We start from the raw sequence: 12,384 nt of genomic DNA, 5'->3' as shown, positions 1-12,384 counted from the left end.
TAGGGTTTTGTGAGTGATGTGTTGCTGCTTTTCTGTCTGGTGTCGCAGAAAGTAGGACAAAATGACATTTCGCACTATTGGTTTTTAAGAAAGAGTTTTATTGTTCAGTCTGCTCAAACAGGTCGTTTATTAATATGCTTCACGAATACTGGTGAATATTGCATTCACAGTTAAACTCCAAAGAGACGATTTTCCATATGGACCATAGTGTCAGCACGGACGAACTTCCAATTTAAGTCTGTCACAAATCAGGAGCGATTTTGATCTGAACACTGAGGGGTTGTGAATAGGGCAGCACATATATATATATATATATATATATATATATATATATATATGTGTGTGTGTGTGTGTGTGTGTGTGTTCACTGGTTCCATATATATATATATATATATATATATATATATATATATATATTTATGGAACTGGTGAATGCCAGTTTTAAATGAAATAAAACGAATTAATGATTCCATCACTTTAATCAAGTTTTAATTAGAAAGAGCAAAGCTTTTATTTTTCCAACCTATTTTAAAGATGACTTTGTTTTACATTTACAGACATTTGATACTCTTGTCAACTACAATCACTCAATCAATCAATCAATCAATCAATCACTTGTGAGTGTATATCATTGGGGACAAATGACCAGGGTACATTCAGTTCATTTGCCATTGCTACTGGCTAACACCTGTGATTGGGTAAAAATGCAGCTCTGTGCAGTGGATAAGCTGAGCAGTCTGAAGCATCAGCAGAATTTATGTGTGTGGAAACCAAAACCGTGCTATTCCAAATAAAGACGTTTTTAAAACAAATTCTGGAGTTATTTCTGTGGGGTGCTCTCTCTCTGTGCTGCTGGGCTATTTTCTTTGTGCGGCTATACAATCATGTGTGCGGAGACAGCCTCTCTCTGCGTGGAAACAGAAAATTGTTGGTTGGATTGTTGCATAAAATGACCTACATTGACCCTGTATGACTCCACATGCTCTGTGGTAAGTGGTGAATGTTTGTATGAATGTGAGACACATGGTGCGAGGGGATGTAGGAAAATGATTCGGCCAAAATTTAGGTTTATCACACACACACACACACACAGTCTGATTAAAGTATGATTTCACGGTGCCTGGTGTAATCACAATCATGTCATGTGGTGGTGTGGATGTTACTGTAAGCAGCCTTAATCATTTCTTCTATTGCTGGGTCATTTGGACGCAAGTTTTCTTTAATGGAAAGGTTCGCTGATTACTTTTGTTGTTTTCGCAATTTTGTTTTTTTTTTCCCCGCTGTGGGAGTGAATGCTAGCTAATGTTAGCATGAGGAAACTCTAGAGTCATAGTCAGCAGAATGTGTTTAACCTCCTCTCTACAGTCACTCACTTACTCACTCGCTCATTATCTAAGCCGTTTATCCTAATTAGGGTCGCGGGGGGTGCTGGAGCCTATCCCAGCGCTCGTAGGTCAAAAGATGGGGAAACACCCTGGGCAGGTCGCCAGTCCATCGCAGACCTCCTCTCTACAGAGCTGTTTAAAAGTAAGAACACAATGGTGGAAATATTGTCAGCTAAAGAACCCTTCCTTTTAATGTTCATGTCTGCAAGTGGACAAGAAGAATGACTTGGGGTCATTGGGGTTATTCTAGCAAAGCTAAGTACCATGAAACATTGCCTCAGAATCAAACGTGATCATTAGTTTAAAATAATATACCCATTTCCATTTAAATGAATAATTTGTTTTGATATTTGACTGTTTGCATGAAAATAAAAGACAGTATATAAAGGACTTTTTTTTTTTTATTTATTTGAATGATTTTGGATTGTTCAAACCAGACATAAGATTGTTCTAAACTATATATATATATTGGTTCAACACAGAGACCCAGCACACTAGACAAAAAGTTACAGACATGTTTTGATTGATTGCCCCTTTAGCAAAGAACTTCACCTTGCTGGTCCTGGGTGTTCTTTCTGATTCTTGAATGAACAAACTGAATTCCAAACCTCCAGAAATATCGATAGAAACTCGCCTGTGGGAGGATAAAAAAAATGAACTACCAAACCAGACTGGAGAGTTTAAATCTGAGGAAAGTAACTGAAAGTAGTCAGAAAAGCTCCTGGTCTACAGGTTTGAAATGTTAAGGGAGACCATTTTATCTGAGGTGTGGAATTTAGCGTAATGAAGTGAATAAGTCTTGCTGTGGTATTTAATTGCCAAGAAAATTCTACAGAGGAAGTATTAGAAGTTAGAAATGCACTTCTGTAGCCCCCTGATCATTAGCACTGTCTTTGTGGTTTATTCTTTTACTTCCTTCAACTGTTCTTGCTCTTGTATGTGATCAATCAGTGAACTTAGCTGCAGCATTTGTACGACAATCAGCTCCTTAAACATCTACATGCTTGGATTGTATTCTGTCTCACTTGTGAGTTGCCTTGGATAAAGGCATCTGCTAAATGAAGAAATAAACATAATGTAAAAGTGAATATTCCAGTAGGACGAGAAATACTTCAATAAGGCACAAAGAAATATTTAAATGAGCATTGTGATGTAATGCAAACCACCAGCCAATCACCATGAGCTATCACAGAGTCAGCAAAGAGCAAAGATCTTAGCACTCGAAATTCATATGAGATCATTATCAGGTTTGAAGCCGTACCAGATCTCTGGTTTCTTTTTTTCACGATGTTGTCTATGAGGACTACAGAATCTTACTTGTTTACTTGCTGTGTATATTTTACCCAAGATAGATAGCATTTGCCTGCGGTATATCAACAAGGCGAATGTTTACGGGGCCACTACTCAACAGGAGGAATCTTTCCATTGAGTCATCACATCCTTGGAAAAAGATAACTGGGCAGATCCATGCTGCCAAACAAGGTGACAGACAAGCTAGTTATCTGCTCCTCTTCCACGTCTCCCCTCACTGGCTCTGCTCCAAAAAAAGATTCACTTCCACAGACACCTGAAACACAGCTGGATTTCTTTCACAACAGGTTATGGAAAACTCAGTGCTAGATTATTATTTAATACCAGAGCGTCCAACTGGTAAACATCAAAGAGAGAGATTTGTGCTATTTTGTAAGTGGTAATTGGTAAGTGTTTACCAATTTTAAACTTTCAGTGTTTCCTAAATGTTCTTAAATGAAGTGAAGGACGTTATGTTTGGTGTGTACATGGTTTTGAGAGAAAAACAGTAATAGATCTGTCGTTATGACTCATCATGCCAGTGACTACAGCTACTCCTCTAATATAAACTGTCTGTTCTAAACCAAAATGTGTGTTACAGTCACTTCAGAGTCATTCATGTATCACCATGTGTCATCAATCTACGTCACAGTATCATGAGGCAAAGAACACATATGTCAAAAACACATCAAGCAATTTCTACCTAAATCACATACCATGTATAATCATAGATAGTGTATGTATCCATATAAGTCTGTATATATCTGTATAAATCACTAATCACGTGATGTGCTAATTTTTCAAACAGCATATTGAGTTTATAATTTTATGTAGCCTGTGTTAGTCATGAGCTAAATGTTTCAGAGATAAACATTTGTAGTGTGAGAGAGGTCCCCTTAAAATTTCAAGGCTGTACCCTCTTTCTGGAAATGCACAAAGGTTTAATTAAGATAACAGCTGTAATTTTCTAGGTGCAGAAAATTATTCTTTAAATGAAAATAATACATGAGACCCTGTACTGATCACAGCAGTTCAATGGAATAACAAAGGAAGTCACATGTGTTATTTTCATTTCACCCTCGCTTGGGTAAAAGACACAAAGAAATTCTCAAAATCACAAGAAATTCGCATGCCCTTGGTTTCTACTCTGCCTTCAACACAATATGAGGATCAGATGTACTTAGACAGTGACTTTTCAAGGCAATAATGATCATACATTAACTTTTCTTAAAAAGGAGATGAGAGGAGGTAATAAAGTGGATTAGTGTGTGGCAACATTTTTTTATTTTTTGTGAGTTCCTTGATGGGGCACTAAAGATTTAACTCAGACACAACACCAGTTCCTCTCTATAATGAGGAGTTGCCACTGTTCAAAGGTGGGCGTAATTGTTTAACTTTGAATCTTTTAAAACATCAAGAATAATGTTCCGATGGGAGGAAAATGTAAACATAATGACCACACTGTGATGTTTTGGTTTCTTAAGAAAACTGACAGAATGAAGAAATCCACCGTTGGATGAATGATTATGTGGATAAATTATAAGCTAGGCCTTTAACATGTAAGGGAATTGAACTAAAATTACAGATTAGAAGACAGTCCTTGTGTTAGCAGCGGTGGTCAATGAGTGGATGATCCTTGAAGTTTAAATGATCCCTTTGTGTTCAGAAAGAAAACACTCTAATGTAATGAATTATTACCCTACTACTGGAGAACACAGTTAAAAAAAAAAAAAAAACATGAAAAATTTAGAACATTTCGAAACCTCTATGAAAAATACTTTCTCGCTACACTTGCCTAAATTTATCCGTATACTAATTCATTGCACATTGTGCATTTTGTGCAGATATCTCATGAAACAATTTCAATGCATGCAACCTGGATTTAGAATCAAGAGGAAGTGATCTCATCCTTTCATAATTTATACAAACTAGTCAGGGAAGTGACTCAGCACACACATGGGGCAAAGTCTGAGTCATTTCTGTTACGTTTGGATGGTCCCTGTTGGAGCCAGACCTAAAACCATTATTAAAGGAAAAACACAATGCCTGACACAGCGATCGCACTGTAAACTGCTTTCCATTTTAGACGTCAAGAATTTCCACACTTTGGGTCACTCCTTTGCTAGTATTAGCATCATGTCTCTGACACCTTTCTGTGAGGGATTACATATTAGCAAGAGGTCTGCAGCAGCTAGGTATAGAGGAGCAGAGGACAGCTTCTGCCTTTGGGGGACAATGTCCTGCAGGTGCTGTTTAATCTGAAAGAGGCATATGAACCGCTTAATCTGAAAGAGGCATATGAACCGCGTATATTTTTTCAGCGTTCAAAGATTGCTGTCATAACTATGAATAATATCCTTTGAACTGAAAAAAAAAAATCTGATTAGTTTTGAAGATTTTGCATATAAACTTGCTTAGAGGAGTAAAGCTTTCTTTCACTGTTTAGAAAATCTCATTATCTTACTGGATGAAAGATATTTTTAAGTCCTGAGAGTTCATGGGTTCATTCATTCACAGAAACACTTCGGTGACATACTGAGCTGGGACACTCTGCAGGGGCAGAGACAACGAGACTTATGACTAATGACGTGGACTGATGAATGTCTTACACAGTACGTGAGGATGTGTTGGAAAAGAACAGGGACAATCTGTGGAAGGAATCAGTGCTTTTCAGGATCAGTAAATCATTTCAGTTTCTATTTTACTCTTCCTCAGTGCATCCAGAAGAACTCCTCTGGCATCCTGCACTACGTAGAAAAAAAAAAAAAAGAATGAAATGAGATATGAAGGATAATAAGTCCCTCAGGTTCATTCTGAATGTATTAATCGCAACTGAAGTCGTGTCGGTTTTTCTTTTGCCTTTGTTTTCTTCTACAGATACCTCAGTAAAGAGAATTATTTTCATCCAATGCTTATTTTTTGATGCTGACATTAGAGCTCATTTGGGCAAAGTTAAAAAAAAAATGTCCAGTTCTTTTTGATAGCAATGTGTGCAGTACAAATTCTGCCAAGCCGTAATCCATTAAAATAGCCAAAAAATCTGACCAAAACTCTGCCAATTGAATGCCAGACTATGATCTGGGAGCTTTTATGAGAATATGTTTGATATATTTGCTGTTACAAAGCATTTTGGAACAATTTACATGCACTGTGCACTTGGTTTCTGAACACATTTTTCTTATCACAGTTCCAAGAAGAGTCAGTGAAGTGTCATGTTTAATCGCAGTTTATTTACTGGCAATTATATTCTGCAATAAAAATTAAAGACTATGGGTAAACAAAAAATGCTTTTATGTACACTACCTTGGAGGAAACCATAGCCAACACTGGATCTCACACCAAACATGTTTCGTTGGCTTACTCACAGAGATCATTCTTACCAGATGGATGGAAATAGATGAAACTGGCTTTGCTTTGGGTCAGTAACCTCTAAATACGAAGCTATTGCTTCCAATGATGTGAGTGTAGGTGCTACTGCAGCAGCATCCATCAGAACAGAACTGAAAGTCACAATAGCATCCTGATTTACAGGTTTTCAGTCGAATAGTTCAGGCCACCGAAAGAAACAGCAGCAATGTATGGGTTGTTATAGCTTACAGGTGTTTCCAACCTACGCTTTTTGGAATCTCATCCTCTTCTGTGATTTTGTCGGGATTGTGAGAGTGTGAGGAGTTTCTTTGCTGTCACTGACAGAACTTCATTTGGATCCTTTTCTATCAAAAATCCTACACATAAAGAGAAAAGGCTTAGTTATAATGACCTGAGAGGATTTCTTTTGATGATTTTCTTTGTCTTGTCTGTTTTCTTGTCTGAATATCTGTCTTAAGTCATTAATAGTTCCTGATTTTAAAGGACTAATTTTTAATAATGAGACATCATTCTGAATTGTGTCAGACAGTGACCAAAAGCTCTTGAAAAAGAACTACTGCACACCCTCCATACCCTTGAGAGATTCTCAGAATACAATGGTGTCATTAAAAATTGATGAGCGCTGTGCTCATAGCTATAGCTATAAATTAATTGAGCCCGTTTGTTGATGTGTAGAATGTCTCTCAGTTCGTGTAAAGCCATTAGACAGCTTTTGTTACCCACTGGAGGATTGCTCAGGCCTGAGCGTCTGTCAATTGGCACGACGTGAATGCCATGGCTCAGACGGTTCCCTTTGACAGAGCAGAGCGCTTCTTGATGGTCCTTCTACTACCATCTCATTAGTTCCAGAGTTTGTGGATAAGAGCCCCGGGACATGCCTGAAGTGAGTAGCACAGATATCATCGGTTTTAAATTAAGGACAGCGGTGGAGCAGCGGGCGGAAATTCGCTCGAGCAGAGTCTCAAAACTGCATTCGCTCTGAAATTTGGCTTCCAGTTTGCTCGGCTATCCTGTGCCCTGCGGCAGAAGGTGGTGTGTGATTATTTTTTTGCAATGCACCTTGTGGTTTGGATATGTAGTTCAGAGCGGGTGCACCCCAAACCCCCACTCCCTACCTCCCAAAAAAGGAGGGGAAAAAAATGAGTGAAGTCAGTTTACTTTGAAGTAATCCTGATTCCAGCTGTTGACCACATGTCTAAACATAGCAAATGGATCTCCTCTGATTCTATTGATTGGATCTGATCATTTTCCAATGTATGCGCTGTCTACGGGAAGAAAAACAAAACAAAACTAAACTAAAAAAAACAAATCCAATAGGCGCAGAACATGTACATTACATTGAAAAGTATCTTACAGACACAAGAACATTAGGTTTTAGGGTTGAACTTTCCAGAAAACTGTTGACCTCAGAATTGTAACAGTACATCAAAGGGACTAATAGTGATTCTATCGCTATTCTATCACACTATGATCTAATTCTCCAATACATGACACAAATTAATCATTGGAGCATGGCACACACACCCTGTGTTACCAAGAAAGTGCTAATGGATAATTCCCAGCTCTCCCTTAATGCATGAATAAGGCCATGTGTCATTGCTGGTGAAACTTCAACTTACAGCGTAACATTTGCCACCGATGCATAATCTGGGAACTTGACATCTTCCTGAAATATCATCGTTCGACATAACAGATATTATTTGTGTATGCTGTTGATACATCATAAGTGTATAACCAGTCATTGTCAGAGTCATCGGTAAGATATTCTTTGATTTTGTGCTGACAGTATTCGTTAACAATTTTGGTTCCATAAAAAGTTGGAGGAGTTTTCATATGCCTCACCTTCAGCAGGGGCCCAAAGGAGCCTGAATGTGGAGAGGCATTGCTGGTCCATTTCAGAGTTTCAGAAAGATACTGAAGACCTCTGATAAGCCAGAAAAGTCCAATGTCCTGCAAAAGCCAGTTCTACAAAATCCATTTATTATTTCATTACTTCACGAATGCAACACATTTTATGACAACTTGCTATCACCAGAAAGATTCCTTGTGATATGAAATATACATTAAGTGAGAGCTGCTACAAAACAGACATAAACATTATTTTTTTAAAAAATCACATTCTATTCTGTGACACTGCCTCTAATGGTACTTTCACAAGGAGACCATCCTCTTTATTTTCAAAACATTAATGAAAAACCAGAGTGAATAAAGAAAACCCACGCACAAAATCAAACGCCCCCAGTGTTTCATTTACCCTTTGAGAGACAATGTACACCAGGCATGGTCCTTCCAAGACAGCGTGGGAACAATCTCTGATCGTTTTGTTCACAGAGAAGCATTTGGCTCCACGGTCAGTTGTATTAGTGAAGAGCTTCATATGCTGATACTGGGAGCAGAAAGATACACCTTGGGTGACTGAACATTTGTGCATTCTGCTGTGGGAGACAGTACGTGTTGTGCATAAATGCAAATCTGCCAGCAGCAGCAACAGCACAGTGTCTTAAAGTCAACTGTGGTTCATATGATCAATGTTGAAATTCTACCTGGTTTAGAGCCAAGAGACAATAACTCTTTGCGGTGTAACTCACAAAGTTAATTTGAATATCGTTTTAATCACGAAACTCATAAGATCTCCACAGTTCTTCAAATGACATTTAACGGCACAGTGTTTTATGGGGTTACCTTAGTTCCTTTACCTGCATTCTGTATAATTCAAAGGGTATATGAACAGTGCTGGTTTTCTCAAGGCTGTCACGTTCTGGATAATAGCATTAGTTCAAAATAAATAAATAAAATAAACAAACAAACAAATAAATAAATACATATAGGGGAAACAATTTCATTGTGAGGAGGACTGCAACTCTATAGTTCTGAAACTGCTTTTGTTGATTGTCAGGATGTCTCCATAAAGACTGAATGTGAAAGTACTGCAGTCTAAGGACATAGCAAATACCCCATCAGGGCCGTCATTGGTGATCTCCACTGTCACACTTGCTCTGTATTACTACTCGAATGAAATCCCAGGGTCAGAACAGGAGCCTGCAAACATGAGGACCTTCAGTAAACAAACACATGGCTGCATTTACAAGAAACCAAAAGAAGGATGTCATACAGTGTAGCTGGGAGCCTCTGACCTATGTAAATTCTTCCCTTCAGAACATTCCAGAACAAGGGTGACAAACTCAAGGCCTGCTTGCCGCATAAGACCCTTCCTGTTCTTTCATACGGCCCTCTTAAATATTATCCAAACACATACAATTTGACCCTCAATAACGTAGTTTAAAATTTAACTTCAAATCCCATCATGCAGCGCTACGCGAGAAGCGCCGACACCGTGGGAACGCGACATCTAGGGGGACATCTAGTCATGAAGAGAAGCGCCAAAAAGCGGGCGAATTAAAAAAAAAGCACTTGAATTACAGCAGAATATGTTCACTGTGGCCAAAAGACAGAGATGTTACTGTAAAAGCGACTTTTATCGAATGCCACGATATAGTGAAATCGTCTAGGTCTTTTTCAGAGGGTGCTTTTTTAAAGCAGTGCATGATCAAAGTCTGCGAGGTAGTCTGTCCTGAGAAGAAACAAGAATTTGCGAACATCAGTCTGTCCGGAAATATCGTGGCAGGGAGAGTCAGTTAGCTAGCTAGTAGCATAAAAATACAGCTATCTGAAACAGCAAGCAGATTTATGAGTAGCCATTTAGGCCAAAATTGAATACTTCACTTGCACATACATACATACTCCACTGGCACATAGATACATACTTCACTCGCACATACATATATACTTTAACCGGAAGTTGCTATCACAACATGCCGTTTAAGAGATGGACTTGGAAGCTAATCAGAACTATTAAAATTACCTGCACATTCTTCGTGTTTGCGCCTGTCTGCACCTTCACTAGTAGTCATCGCGGTAGTGTTGTGGTAGCAACTTCCAGTTAAAGTATATATGTATGTGCGAGTGAAGTATGTATGTATGTGCAAGAGAAGTATGTATGTATGTGTGAGTGAATATTCAATTTTGGAGGTATATATGTATGTGCGAGTGAAGTATATATGTATGTGTGAGTGAAGTATGTATGTATGTGCAAGTGAAATATTCAGTTTTGGAAGTATATATGTACGTGCGAGTGAAGTATATATGTATGTGCAAGTGAAGTATATATGTATGTGCGAGTGAAGCATATATGTATATGCGAGTGAAGTATATATGTATGTGCGAGTGAAGTATATATGTATATGCGAGTGAAGTATATATATATGTGCGAGTGAAATATTCAATTTTGGCCTAAACGGCTTCTCATACAGATTCGCTGCATTCTCCCTTGCTGCAGACAAGAGCACAGTCATTAAAGACACAGCCCAGCTGGCGACTTTTATCCTGGGAGTCAACCCAGACCTATCGGCCACTGAGGAGCTGCTGGACATTGCACCCATGTATGGCACAACCAAAGGGAAGGGCATTTTTCATTAGGTGGAGAGGTGCGTGAATAAAATACATTTGCCATGGGACACATTAGTGGGGCTTTTGTTTTTTCACAACACAGGCCTACCTAAACAAAAAAGGGAAGAAAAATACAACAAACAAACAAACAAACAGTCAAAAAAAAAAAGACAGTTAACTAAGTCAACAGAAACAGAAGACCACACAACTCAACATCTTTGCCCCATCCATCCTTTGTTGTAAAATCTAAAGTAAACTACAGTCAATGCAATATAATGGGGTATGGTTGTTTGTTGTTAATTTAACACTATTTAGCCTATTTGGGTGAGAAAGTTTATTTCTTTTTTCTTTTCGCCTGCGGGCGCGACACAAAACTACAATTTGGCGCTTGATCAATTTGAGTTCGATACCCTTGTTCTAGAATATCTGTTTCGACCACTACTGCGGACCAGTGATTCTAAAATATAACCTTTGTCTCACTGACAGAATCTGGTTAAGTATCTCAGTATTTAATACAATATCATTTGAGGAAGTAAAAGAAAAATGTGACGATGAACTTCCTTTGTCAACAATGCCGTTTCCTATGCAGTGTTGATTTTTCGGGAGATTCTTACTGCGCCACGCATGTTACAAAGGCATAACCCGTGACAGGGGTTTAAAAAAAGAAAATTGAGGGTTTCAATCAAAACACCGGCCAACCCTCTGCTATTTGTACATGGATTGATTTTAGAGACAACTACAATGAAATGACTGGGATTATTGTTGTGGACTGTTTTAAAGGTGTGAAGGAGACAACCGAGCACATAATCTACATGCCTGATAAACAGTTCAAATATTACCACTGATTAAACTGAAAAAAAGCGAGCATATTACCCTCCAAATTTCCTAAATCATCCAGAAAAGAGAGAAGGACAAAGATAATCAGATACTCCCAAATATTCCAGGAGCCTCATACCACAGCCAGGAAATATTTAGTGGAGTGGTACTATTTACTGAATCGTCTTGACAAAACCAGTGCGTCTTTGATCACACATCAGAGACATGTATGCTAGGATTAAAGTCCTGTCAGCGACCTTGACCGAGGCACTGGCAAAAAGACCTGGAGCTGGTCCCCGGGCGGCTGCGACCGCCCACCACTCCTAGTATGTGTGCGCGTGTGTGCGCGCTCACTGCTTGCTCACTGGTGTATAGGATGGGTTAAATGCGGAGGCTGCATTTCACCGCTTACCGCTCTGGTGTGAGTGTGTATGAAAAATAAAGTACTTCTTCTACTTTTTCTTCTTCTTCGTCAACAAAACTTTGGTTCAGATTAAAAAAAAAAAACAAAACAGAAAAAACAGAAAAAGAGAAAGAAAAAGAAAAAAGACTGAATGTTCCCCACAGGAAAGAAAGTGATCCTTATTATAGTTTCACTGAAACGTGACAACTGGTGAAAATATAGAGGAGAACTTCGAAGCTTTCGTTGGCGTTGCCTAAGGTGGCAAACAACACTCTGATCTGTTCGTACGTGATTGAGCGTCGCACTCAAATATTACAGGGCAAGAACACGAATTAAATTTAAAAGTGCAGTTCACGGTGACAATAAAAATGCTGATCAAACTGCGTCAGACTGACATATGTAAACAGGGAGGTGAAAGGAAGAGCTGGATCACCTCTGTACGACAGTCCACCAGTCTGAATAGCAAGAAAATATTTATAGTTAATTTATTTATTGTCCAAGAGAATGGTATTTTACTATTCGTCCAGTAAAAATATGCTGTGATCAATTGTTCTGAATAGTGCCGTGCCATAAAGAATACTGGACAGAGAGAAACCTGCTGCATAACCTGACACCCCCCCCCGCCCCCGGCCCTAAACACCAACCCCGTTCCCATCAATGGCCAAAGGGTGTAGC

Source organism: Chanos chanos, chromosome 4, assembly GCF_902362185.1.
Source record: "Chanos chanos chromosome 4, fChaCha1.1, whole genome shotgun sequence".
NCBI classification, from domain to species: domain Eukaryota; kingdom Metazoa; phylum Chordata; class Actinopteri; order Gonorynchiformes; family Chanidae; genus Chanos; species Chanos chanos.
This window is presented reverse-complemented; position numbering follows the sequence as displayed.